Genomic DNA, 13,563 nt, shown 5'->3' with positions numbered 1-13,563 from the left:
CTGTCCATTTTTAAATTAGGTTTTTGTTTTTTGTTGTTGCGCTATAGAAGTTTTTATATTGATCTTTTACCACTGATAAACTGAGTAACATACTATGATGACGTTTTCTTTATTGTACAGCATTCTGCTTTTTCCTGAAGTTTACAATTACCTATTGTTTGTTTGCTCAAATCACTATTCTTTTACTATTTCATAGAACTATACAGCCCCTCTCCATTGTTTCCCACCTGGTGAAATGTGCCAAGTAACCTATCAGTCCTCCTTATCTTCTTCCTCCTCCTCCTTCTTTTTTCCTTTCACTTTTTCTTCCTTCTTTCCTTCCTTCTTTCCTTCCCTCCTTCCCACCTTCCCTTCCTCCTTCCCTCCTTCCTTTCTTCTTTCTTTCTTTCTTTTTTTTTAAATCCATGTACGTTCTTTTTCTTACTGTGGGTTGGTTTTTATTCTTTGACCTGGGTACTCAGTGAGTCCTTTCAGTTTATGTACTCATGTTCTTCAGTACTGGGAAATTTACTAGATTAAAAAAAGATCCTTCTCTCCATTTTTTCTATCCTCTATAACATTCCTGTTGTAAGATATTAGACTTCCTGCATATTTTTCTTGTATTTTCTCTTCTGTTTTCTATACTTTTGTCTGTTTTTTTTACACTTTCTGGAAGATTTCTAGACTTACTCTCCCAAATGTTTTATTGAATTTTTAAGTAAGATAGCCATATTTTAAATTTCTAAGAGTTCTTTCTTAGTCTTTGTTCTCTATTGCTCCTTCTCATATTGTTCTCTTTCCATGGATCTCTTTTATCTCTCTGAAGATATTGATAACAGTTTTTATTTTCCTCTTCTTCTAATAGAAGATGTTTAATTATCTTCCCAATGTCTTCTATGATAATGGATCATTCAGATTTTCCACTTTTTCTTGGATCATTTTTTGTCATTTACATTCTACCTGGCAAGTATACATTTCATCTAGATATTCAGATCTTCTGCCGCATAATTTATAACACCATAAAGAAAACTTTAAAAAATATCTTCTATATTAATGGTTATAGCTTTCTTATTCTTTTCCATTTTTACTTTCTCTTTTTTTCTTGATTAATTTTCAACTTCATTAATTTCAATTCTTACTATTTTCATTTTTCTCTTTGTAGATTTAAAAAGATTTTTTTTCTAATTTAGTAAGATAAGTACTTAACTCCTTATGTACTTAATCACAACACTTCTTGAACAGTGGGGTATTGGAGTTAGGGTGCTATATTAGTATACTAATATGAATAAATATTAGTAAGCTAAAAAAATTTTTTAAGTCCAATTGACTAAATGCACAATGTTCATTAGTCACTTTATATTCTTTTCTATTTATTTGTATGTATGCTGAAAGGGCTAAGAGATGGATTGAGTAGAAGTCAGTGGGTAGTTTGGCAGCTGTGGAAGAAATGCCCATGGACGGATGTTTAGTAAGGAGATGAGCGAAAGGGAAAGAGAAGACTTTGACATTTACATAGGATTGAGGCCCTTTAGGAACATCTGGTAAATGAACACCTACAAGAGGGCAATCTGGGAGTCAGAAACAAGTAATGGCATTTAAAATTAAAAATGGAGTGAAAAAAATATTCCATTCACACACAACTAGTGTTATTATCATTCTCTGATAATTTAAGACTAATTCTGGGAATTGTTTTACTACAAAATACTTTCCCCAAAGTGTTTTCAAGCTTAGGACCACACCACTGAAATTATTTTAGCTTCTATATCCTATCCTGTGTTTTTGTTATTCATAATACTTATGATCTTAATGGAGGCTTTTTTGGGGTTTTGTTTTGTTTTTACTGGAGGTGGGGGAGTCCATGTTTTTAAATGAGAAGTTCTAATATTTCCTCAAACATCAGTCTTGTTTTGTTCCTCAGAAACTTGGGCAAAATAGAGCTTTCAGATAAGAATCTAATTTTTCCCCAGCATCTGATCAGAAAAAAAATTCAAGCACAAAAAAATTTGAAAGAAATGTACAGTGAACAACCATATGCCCACCCCCTAGATTATACAGTCAGAATTTTATTTTGATTAGCTAGAACTAGCATTTGCCTAAACCTCTGAGTGACGTGGAACAGAGTGATAGTTCTACCATAATTACACAGGAAGTATTCCATTCCTACTGGTAAGTCCAGTGCTTCATTAGACTTCTGTACAGCAGCCAATTTCATGAGTGCTTTAAACAAGCCAACACAGGTCAGCTGTTAGCTGGGTGGAGGAGCTTCTAGAGAATTCTTCCCAGCTTAAAGAAACAAAACTTCAAAGTCATCTGGCTTGCTGCCTAGAGACACCTACAACTTTTGGCCCTTATAAGCAGGTGCTGTCCGTAGGCATAACTTAGGTCTTTCTGGTTGTGCAATAAGAGAACAATTGCTTTGGGCTGGAAGGTGACCAGCACAGAGAGGAGGGTGTAACTCGATTCATACCACCCTTCCAACACTGATTTTCCTAAAAGTTCTACTCTAAGGTTAGTGGAAATTGTCCCCACAAATGGCACAGTACTCTTTCCCCATGTGCTCTCTTCTACAAATTCGTACAAACTTCTCCATATTTTTCAGAGCCACTAAAGCCTTTGAAGAGAAAAAGGAATATAGTAATTCTTTGAAATCTAAGGAAAGCAGTGGCAATCATCTCTTTAAGCTGGTTCCAACTATCTATCATATACGATATCACAAGCTATATATTTCAACTCATAATAACTGCTTCATTTTGGCAAAGCATCATATATCCTTGGCTTCTTTCTTTTCCTGGAAGGTCTTTAGTTAAGAACAGACTCCAAAACAAAGGAATACGCACTCATCAGTGAGCTAGTATCTCACGGAAAGGAAAAACAAGCACTGGGACTGAATGAAACCTGCAACTTTTCATTCTTATTCTGTAAGAACTGATATTCTGTAAGAATTTTCTCAGTGCTGAAGGCCTGAATGTATAATTTTGAACAGGAGTGGAATACTTGAATGGATATAAAAATAACGCTTTTAGAATGGGGATAGTATTTTAAATTATTAAAGTCCTTTCCTCTTTTACCTTTCTGAGTGCATGACCTTAACTCTAGATCTAAACATTTTCTGGAGAGGGCCAAATAGTAAATATTTTTGTCTTTGTGAACCATGCAGTCTATCTTACAGGTACTAGACTCTGTCATAGTAGTGCAAAAGCAACCATAGGCAATACATAAATGAATGAGCATGTCTGTATTCCAATTTTATTTATGGACACCTGAATAAAGACTACCATACATTAGTTATACACAAGACAAAGACCTCTTATTTACTCTGCACAACAAAGCTATAGCATGAGTTAAAAATTTACAGACTCACTACACTATATAGAAGCAATGTTTCCTCAAATAAAGCCTAATTCTTAATATTAAGGTACCTTTTACTCCATTTGTGAAACCACAGGATTAAAGAGTAATATTGAGCCTGTATTTTTACCATAATTTAAAAAGTAAGATGTAGAAGTTAAGAACACAGATTTTAGAGTCAGTCAGATATGAATTCAAATCCAGGCTCTGCAGCTTTCTTAGCTGTGTGATATTAGGTAAATTGAAGAACATTTCTGCATGTTTCTTCATTTGTAAAATATGCAAACTTTGTATGGAAGATTAAAAGAAATAATGCATATCAAACTCAACACATTTTTCATTATCATGCATAATAATTGCTCAATAGATGTTTATCATTATTCAGTAAGTCATTGCTAAATAACAATTTTTATTTTTATCTGTGTGGAAAGATTATCCATGATATTGGGGTTCAATAGTCCATTTCACTGATTATATACCATTTTGTAATTAGGAAAATCGTTCTAATGTAATAGGACATTTTTAAAACTTTGGAAGCCCTGTGATTAATTTGATATAATAATAAATGGATTATACAGTTGGCTCCTGGGAGGGGTGTATTTTCATGTTTCACTTGCCACTGTGACTACCTTTACATATCTGTGACTTAATGTTATTCGCTTGTACATATGTACTTTTGCAATTAATATTTATTAAAGCATTAAAAAAAGTTCAGATGCCTTTTTTCAGATGCAAATCTCATTAGATAGTGTTCAAGCAAATGCAATTTTAAAGTTCTTTTCAAAAGTTATTTACTTTTTTAAAGGTAATACATGGTTCATAGGACAAAATTCAAAAGGTACAAAAGATTAAGTGATGAAAAAGAAGTTTTCTTCATCACGCCACTACATCAGCTATCCCACAGTTGCCCTCCTAGGAAGCAATTCCTTCAAGAGATGCAAACACACACACACACACACACACACACACACACACTACACGCTGTTCTGCACCTTGCTTTATCACTTAGAATATAACGGAAATTTTCCATATCTCTCCATAATCATATAGAGCTGCTTTGTATTTTTTAATGGCAGCTTAATATTTCATCACAGGGATGTGCCCCACATTATTTAACCAGCCCCCAGGGACAGACTTTTTGGTTGTTTCCAATTGTTAGTTCTTACAAGAAAAATTGCAATGGTGCCTTGTAACTTTTTATCTTCTTTATATCGTGATTTTCTCCTCTTATTTCCAGCATGACTGCAAAGTGATTATGTGGGGCTTTCCCCAGTCCCCTGGCCCCAAATCTTAGCAAGTATGTGTGGAGTTACTGGTTCTTCCTCCAGCATTGTTGTTTTAAATCTCCAGTTCATCTACCTACTCGGTCCTGGTGGGAGCCGGGTATGTTATTAACCGTATGTCAGGGTGTGTGTGTCTACACAAGGGTGAGCACACATGTCCTACGCTGATTTCTGGGGCATGCATGCATGCGTGGGAGGGAGCAATTCTGAGGGCAAGTGGCTGCTTGTTCTTCTCGCGGAGTGTGTCGAGCCGAGGTGGCGTTGCGATCTGTGGTACGTGGTCCTGGCGTGAAGCTCCTGATGACACCCTCCCAGCTCTGGTCGACAGACCTCCCCCAACCAAGGGAGGTATTTAAAGGTGTCTCTTAGAAACAGGCACTACCCGGGCAGCCTGACTCCAGAACAATGGGTCCTTTCAGCCGCCCCTTTTAGATGTATGGTTCATCACCATGACAACCACCCCATTATTGAAAGTCAGAGCGGGTCCCGCCTGAGACACTCTCCTCCTGGGTTCCCCTCCCCCTCCGGCCCGCCGTATGGTGTGTGTGGCACTGGCAGCTGTTGTCAAAAGAAGGCACCTCTTTGTCTCCAGGGGATGAAAGACATTTGGTTTTCATCGCTACCCTTTCTCTCCGCCCAACATTTTCTCCGCGCACTGCGCCCTGTCCCCAGAAGGTGCCCCTCGATGCTTAGAGCCCAGCCGGAGTACCCACCCGTAGCTTTGGTATGAATTTCCTCTCGGATTCACTCATCCCAAAGCATTTCTGCTTTTGCCTCCAACTCTTTGAGTCACTAGAAGTCTCACTCTCAAGTGTAGTGTCCAAACTGAGGGAATTCACTTTAGAAATCCCGGGTTTCTTTTTTCAACTCTGCTCTGGGAGTTCTAGTAGAAGCCACTTCCCCCCTCAGACCCAATAGCACCACCTTCTGTAGCTAAGGCTTATTACCGAGTCTGTCCCCGTTGTTGGAGCAAAAAGCTCTTTACCACGCTAGTTTAAAAGTTGGGCCTGCTCCTTAGAATAAGGACGAAGGTGGTTAACTATCTTAGGGATCGAGTCTCATTCAAACAGACACCTTCTGGCTGAAGAAAAGACGACACAATTATATAAACAACATTAATTTAAATGTATTATTAAAATATTTATTTCAACGTTGTGTATTACTTTGAATGAATATCTAAATATGGTTTATTTAGTCTGTGGAGGAACTTTATAAAAATTAAATTTAAAAATGAGAAAACATCTGGGATTTGGGGTTCAAAGAGTATTGCCCCCGAGCCTGTACTCGGCACTAGGGATCCTAAGGTTGGAACAGATGGTGTTTTGCAGACCTATTTGGAAGTAAAAATGATTACTGTGGTGAAAGAAAAAGCAGGATCCGAAGGAGGAGGGATGCTGTGGAGAAAAAAATGCAGAAGCTTGTAATCGCCAGTGGGGACAGAAAGAAAGGGAGACAGCAAAGCTAGGTATATTGACCTATTAAGGAGACAGAGAGACACTTTAAGATTCTGGTGGGGGGAAAAATAGAGTATTCATAAAACATTATCTAATACTAAAAAAGGTAGATGCTAGAGGTAGAAATTTGAGGATAACTTCCAGATCTCATTGAGACTGTTTTTTAAAAATATATTAAAGTTTAAAAAGGACTTTAAAAAAAACTTTGAGAATGCTGAAAGAGTGACAAGTAGAAGGGAAAGGAAGTTCAGCAGGTGACTGACAAGAGGTACATTTTTCTGGTCTTTGCTTCCATTTACTAATAATTACTTTCGGTAAACAGGAAGCAGCTAAGTCTGGCACACGGGAAACAAGTATTTGCAAAATGAAGATTTGTGGGTTTTTTTTTAATCTGAGAATAATTTTAGTCTAAATAACTCTCTAGAAATAATATAAGCATGTTACTCTGAAAACTTTTCTTTACAGTCCAACCTCCTTTCTTCCCCAGCGTTACCAAATATATTTTGGAGGAAATTCTGTCATTTTTTTCTGTGAGGTTTGATGAATATTTCCCCGGTGCTTTTAAATGAGAGGCACATTAGAGCGTCACAGTTTGAAACTCTATTTAACTTAACGGTTTTTAAAAGGTGTGTAAGATTGTTAATAACAAGTAAAAGCAATTTTCCCTGACAGTAATACTCGGTTATATCTGTAGTCTGATTTTTACCAATAAATACCCAAAATTTTATTTTATTAATGCTATTGATAAAACTAGGTAGAAGTGTGCTCCATGGAGTTCAGGGGTCACCATGGGGACTAAGAGTGAGGCCAAGGAGGCGGAACTCTAGAATTCTGATCCCCGCGTCAATCAGAGCAGCTCTTCTTTATCTATTTTCTACATAAGCTTTCATTTGTCTAAAAGAGTTCCCTGCTAAAAAAAAAAGAAAAGTAAATGAAGACCACTGTTACAGAAACTTAGAGTTGGAAAAGATCTTGGAGATAATTTAGTCCAATCCTCTCATTTTACAGATAAGGACATTGAGATCCAAGGAACTTATCGCGCCATCAGACAGATCACACCCTGTGCCCACTTGCCATCCTTACAGCCCTTTCAGACCAGAGCTGACCACGTTACCCCCTCCCTGGCCATCACTTGCTGGACCTTCTTGTTACGATGAACATGTTTTTGTCTTGTCTTCTTATTTTAGTATATCTTGTCGACATTAAATAAAAGCTATCTCGTGGAGTTTCCCTGTTTTCTAGTCTGTCTTCCCTAAGTCCTTCAATTACAGACTTTATGTAAAATATCCAATCTATTCAGTGATTATCGCTGCTCTATTCACTGCCACTGTCTGTGGATAGCCTATGAGTTGCCTATCCAATATCCATTCTCCTGTCCCCCTTATTAACAGAGCCCTGTTTTGGGGGCTAGTGATGTGCCCGGTTAAAAACATTCCCAGGACCTCTTTTAACTCAATTCTGAGTAGTAAAGCACAGGCTGGACTTCAGGAAAAGCTCCATAAAGGGAGCTTACTTGCTGGCTCATGTCCGTTCTGCTCTTTGCCTTTCCTTCTTCTTTCTGTCTGGAATACAGCCTGATGAGTGGAGCCACAGCAACAAGAAAGTGAGCATGAGGATCGAAACTCCACTCTATGAACGATGGAATGGTAACCTAAGAGAAGCCTAAATCCTTGTTGCAAAGTTGCCATTCCACCCCTGGATTTCCTACCTCTTGACTTCTTATAATGTGAGAGAAAAATAAACCTATATCTTGTTTCAGCCAGTATTATTTGTGTTTCTGTTGCATGCAGTGAAACATAATCCCCACTGGCTCCTATTTAGGATAGGAACAAAGTAGGCTAGGAATTCAGTTTTATTGACTGATCTGTTTTTGAACACTTACTAGTTGCTGATATTGTACTTACATGTACCATCACAGGGCTGATAGCATAATAATAATTCATTTACTCAGTGATGTAATGAGACATCTCCTCCCCCTACTCCTACCCCTGGTTATGTGTAGACATATGTGTATGTCTCTTGTCCAGATACTAGGCCCATGTATTGCGAGACCTGAAATTTCAAGTGCTGCCTTGACATCTTTGAGCATGAAAGGACCCAAAGGCCTAACTATGATTTTCCCTACTCTCACCAGATATATCCCCAACAGCAGTAAAATCTCCCTGTCTGGCTAATTCCTTTATCAGCTGGACTAGTGTTCCATGCAGTGCTTAAACGAATGGATTCCACCTTCCTGTTAGCTCTCAAAATTATTTAAACAAGCTAATTACATAGTCTTGCAGGAATCAAGGATCATCCCATCCTTTTGTCACTGCAATGCTTGACTTTCGCAGCCCCTGCTGGTTTCCTCTGTTCTAGGGTACAACCCCCATGAGGCCCTACATGGTGTGCAATGTCCTCCTCCCTGGTCTGTGAATATATGTCACTAATAAACTGCTGTCAATTTCACCTGTCCAGTGTTGGGTGTCATATATTTGGCCATCTTAGGAAATGGCCATCTTATTTAGGGTGGGGTTCGTTCCTTCACATATAGAGTGAATAGGAAGTGATAAGCACAGCCCATTTATTTAACAAACCTTCATTGTGGCCTCTTGGGTGCCAGGTACTGTGTTAGGCAATGGCTATAAGGGTTAGCAAGACAGACACAATCAAGACACACATACTCTAGTGGAGAAGACTGACAGAGAAATAAGACAACAGAGAAGTGCTTCCTCTGCTCCACCTACGGAGGTGGCACTGGTCTCCTACTCGGTATCGTGGCTGCCCTCAGACCACTGTGAAGACCAGAATTGTCAAAAAGAGGACCAAGAAGATTATACAGCATCAGTCAGACCAGTATGTCAAAATCAAGCGTAACTGGCAGAAACCCCTAGGCACTGACAACTGGGTGCACAGGAGATTCAAGGCCAGATCGTGATGCCCATCACTGGTTACGGGAGTAACAAGAAAACAAAGCATATGCTGCCTAGTGGCTTTTGGAAGTTCCTGGTCCACAGCGTCAAAGAGCTTGAAGTGCTGCTCATGTGCAACAAATCTTACTGTGCTGAGATTGCTCACGACGTCTCCTCAAAGAACCGCAAAGCCATTGTGAAAAGAGCAGCCCAGCTGGCCATCAGAGTCACCAATCCCAGTGTCAGGCTGTGCAGTGAAGAAAATGAATAGACAGCTTGTGTGCAAATTGTGTTTTAATAAAACCATAAAATTCCTCCAGAAAAAAAAAGACAGGAAAGTAAATATAGTAATTACAAGCTGTGATGGGTGTTATAAAGGTTAGAGAATAGCCTGGGTGGCAGAGGAAAAGGAAGATGGTGGGCGGGGGGATACATTTAGATAAGGTGGTAAAGGAAGACTCCCTGAGAAGGTCACAAAAGTAAAACTTGAAAGAAGAAAAAGCTAGCTATGTGAAGACCAAGGGAAGAGCCTTTTAAGCAGAGAAAACCACATATTCTAGGGTCCAGAAGCAGAGGAGAGGGGCGGTACGGCAAAAGATTCAACCGGAGATATGGGAGGGAATCGGTAAAAGAGGTATGCCTTAGTCTATTCGGGTTGCTATAACAAAGGTACCATAGATTGGGTGGCTTAAACAATAAACATTTATTTCTCGCAGTTCTGGAGCCTGGGAAGTCCAAGTTCAAGGTGACAGTAGAGTCAGTGTCTGGTAAGGATCTATTTCCTCGTTCATAGCCATCTTCTTGCTGTGTCCTCACATGGTGGGACACGCAAAGATGTTCTTTGGGCTCTCTTTTATAAGAGGTGCATTCACGAGGGCTAATCCCATTCCTAGAACCTCCACTTTCATGACCTAATCACCTTCCAAAGGCCCCACCTCCAAATACCATCACATTGGGCCTTAGAATTTAACATGAATTTTGAGGGGACACAAACGTTCAGTCTATAGCAGGGTGCTAAAGGCATTTGGATTTAATGCCATGGGAAGGCACTGAAGGGTTCTAAGCTGCAGATAACTGCTCAGAGTTTTAAAAGCTCGCTTTTGCTGCCATACAGAAATTGGATTGAAGGGGGTGAGAGTGGAACTGGGAGAATCTGTAAATTTCTTTGGGCGATATGGACATTTTAACAATATTAATTCTTCTAATCCATAAGCACAAAATATCTTTTCATTTATTTGTGTCTTCTTCATTTTCTTTCCTTAATGTCTTGTGGTTTTCAGTGTATAGGTCTTTCACCTCCTTGGTTAAATTTATTCCTAGGCATCTTTTTTTTCTTTCTTAATTTTTCTTTCTCATAGCTGGTTATTAGTGTTTAGATATGCAATAGATTTTTGTGTATTGATTTTGTATCCTGCAACATTACTAAATTCATTTATTATTTCTTGACTTTTTGATGAAGTCTTTAGGGTTTTCTACATATAATCTTATGTCATCTGCAAAAAGTGACACTTTTTCTTCTTCCTTTCCAATTTGGATGCCTTTTATTTCTTTTTCTTGCCTAATTGTTCTGGCTAGGAATTCCAATGCTATGCTGAACAAAAGTGGCAAGAGTGGGCATCCTTCTCTAATTCCTGATCTTAGAGGAAAAACTTTCAGCTTTTAGCTATTTAGTATGATGTTAGCTGTGGGCTTGTCATATATGGCCTTTATTATGTTGAGGTACATTTCTCTATACCTCCTTCATTGAGAGTTTTTATCATAAATGGATGTTAAATTTTGTCAAATGCTTTTTCCTGACATAGGCCTTGGCAATAATTTCTAAATCTGACACAAAAAGTAAAAACAACAAAAGCAAAAATAGACAAGTGGGACTACATCAAACTAAAAAGCTTCTGCACAACAAAGAATATCATCAACAAAATGAAAAGGCAACCTACTGAATGGAAAAAAATATTTACAAATCAAAAATCTGATAAAAGGTTAATATTCAAAATATATAAAGAACTCATACAACTCAATAGCAAAAACCCAAACAATTTGACTTTAAAAGGGGAAGAAGATCTGAATAGATACTTCTCCAGTAACACATACAGATGGCCAACAGATACATGAAAAGATGCTCAACATCATTAATCAATAGGGAAATGTAAATCAAAACCACAATGAGATATTACCTCACACTTGTTACAATAGCTATTATAAAAAAGACAAGAAATAGCAAGTGTTGATCAAAATATGGAGAAAAAGGAACCCTTGTGCACTATTGCTAGGAATGCAAATTGGTGCAGCCACTATGGAAAACAGTATGGAGATTCCTCAAAAAATTAAAAATAGAGCTACCATATGATGCAACAATTCCATTTCTGGGTATTTATTCAAAGAAAATGAAGACACTAACTTGAAAACATATACGCATCCCCAAGTTCATTGCAGCACTATTTACAATAGCTGAGATATGGGCAAAAACTAAGTGTCCATCCATCAATGGGTGAATGGATAAAGAAATTTTGACATATATGTATATATGTCAAAATAAATATTATATATTACTATATATTTTACATATATATATATAAAATGGAATATAATGGAATATTCAGTCATAAAAAATGAAATCTTGCCATTTGCGACAATATGGATGAAACTTGAGGGCATTATGCTAATGAAATAAGTCAGACAGAGACAAATACCATATGGTTTCTCTTATATGCAGAATTAAAAAAAACACACAAACCCCCCTCATAAATATAGGTTATAGGCTGGTGGTTGCCAGAAGAGAGGGATGTGGGGGTGGAGAAATGGGTGAAGGGAGTGAAGATAAATAAATAAAGTACAGGAATGAATTATGGTCACATTTGCCCTAACTGCTCATCTTAGGATTATAAATATACTTTTTTCCTTTAAGCACATATCCTAATTCCAAGATAATTGGTCAGTATTATCTTTTCTTTCTCCACATGCCTGTTCACAATGAGGTCTTCAAAGGGGAATAACCATAGGCATCAATGTTTATTGTCATTGTTTGCATAGTATAGATGTTCAATAAATATTTCTTGCTTACATAAAATAAGGATAACTTCTCAAAATAAAAAGGAAGGCAATCATAAAAGTTCACATATTGCATGATTCCATTTATATGTAATGTCCAATATAAGCAAAGCTATAGAGACAGAAAGGAGATTAGTTGTTGCCAAGCGCAGGGAGTTTGGGGGAAAATGGAAAGTGACTGCTTATGAGTACAGGATTTCTTCTTGGGGTTATGAAAATGTTCTAAAATGAGATTATGGCAATGGCTGCACAATTCTGTGAAAATACTAAAACCATTTTAAAAGGGTGAGTGGAATATATGTTGTATCTCAATAAAACTGATTTTAAAAAGAATAAAAAACAAAAACGAGAGCTCACTTTTGCTGCTGCATAGAAAATAGATCGAAGAGGGATGAGAGTGGAACTGGGAGGGTTCATTGTCTTTCAGGCAAAGGGCAATGGTCGTCTGCACTAGGGTGGTGACAGTGAAGTTGGAGAGAAGATGGTTTCTTGATATACCTTAGAGATAGAATCAACAGGGTTTGCTTCTGATTAGAAGAGGGGATGAGGGTACTGGAGGGCTTAAGGATAATTTGTGGGTATTGGTTTGAGTAGTTGAATGAATAATGATGTCATTTACTACGATGGAGGAAACAAGGTAGAGTAGGGCTGGAGGAAGGAACAGATTTGAGAAGGAAACTCAAAGAGTTCCTTTTTGCCCTATTAGGATGTCTGCGAGGCACCTAAGTGGAGATATCAAGTGGGTAATTGGATATGAGGGTCAGAAGGTGTGTGAAGAGGTTGAAGTTGGACATATAAAATCAAGAGTTGTCATCATTAAAAGAGTTCTTACACACATGAGGTCATGAAGGCAAAGAATGTAGACAGAGAATGGAGGAGTGTCTAGTACGAAGCCATAGAATAATGCCATGCTCCTGAGGTGTCAGTGGGGCTTCACAGTTGGATGTTCCTGGGGTTCATTGTCTAGGGAAGGGGCCATTTTTGGTGTAGCAATTACTTTCCTCAGAACACTGGAATCAGTCGGCCAGCCTGAGTCTGCCAAGAGAAGGATGCTGCTGTCTTCTTGTCAGGCAGGGTTTGGATTTCAGGAACTTGAGATGGTTTTGCTGAGGCTCCTGAGTAAGAGGATTTATAGAGAACCTCTGCCACCTGGAAGCAGGTGTGTATCCCAAGATACCCTGACTACATCACATTTTATGAGCTACATTATTACTTGCATGTTACTCTTTCTGTTCATTATGCTTTTATTATCTCCAAGATTTCAGACAATTTTTGTATAAATGACCACCCATGTCTTTGCTCTACTATGGGAAATTTAACAAAAACTAGTGTGTCGACACTGGTGTTAAAGAGTTAAAGGGCTATTGAGCCTCCCAAGTCTAACATGGTGGGGGCAGCAGCCAGTAGTGGGAAATCCCTAAGGGGAACATGGGTCTCTTTATCGAGAGCAGCGATGTCAAGTTTAGGTTCTCCTCTCCACAAGAACAGGTTCCTTTCATGGACAGCCTTAAAGGAGCTGGTTTTGATTTTTTAAGGGGAGCTGGTCTTTAGATTTTCCCT

The 13,563-nt window shown here is 38.2% G+C and overlaps 1 protein-coding gene and 1 pseudogene across 1 annotated transcript in view; both read left to right on the top strand.

Annotated features, from left to right (window-relative positions):
- The window catches only part of AP3M2 (adaptor related protein complex 3 subunit mu 2), a 52,581-nt gene that overhangs the window by 18,059 nt on the left and 20,959 nt on the right, over positions 1-13,563 (top strand). The window lies entirely within an intron of this gene.
- On the top strand, positions 7,674-9,226 carry LOC117021174 (60S ribosomal protein L32-like; annotated as a pseudogene).

The sequence above is a fragment of the Rhinolophus ferrumequinum genome, chromosome 4, assembly GCF_004115265.2.
Source record: "Rhinolophus ferrumequinum isolate MPI-CBG mRhiFer1 chromosome 4, mRhiFer1_v1.p, whole genome shotgun sequence".
Classification (NCBI taxonomy): Eukaryota; Metazoa; Chordata; class Mammalia; order Chiroptera; family Rhinolophidae; genus Rhinolophus; species Rhinolophus ferrumequinum.
Note: the sequence above shows the minus strand (reverse complement) of the source record. Positions and strands in the feature narration are given on the sequence as shown.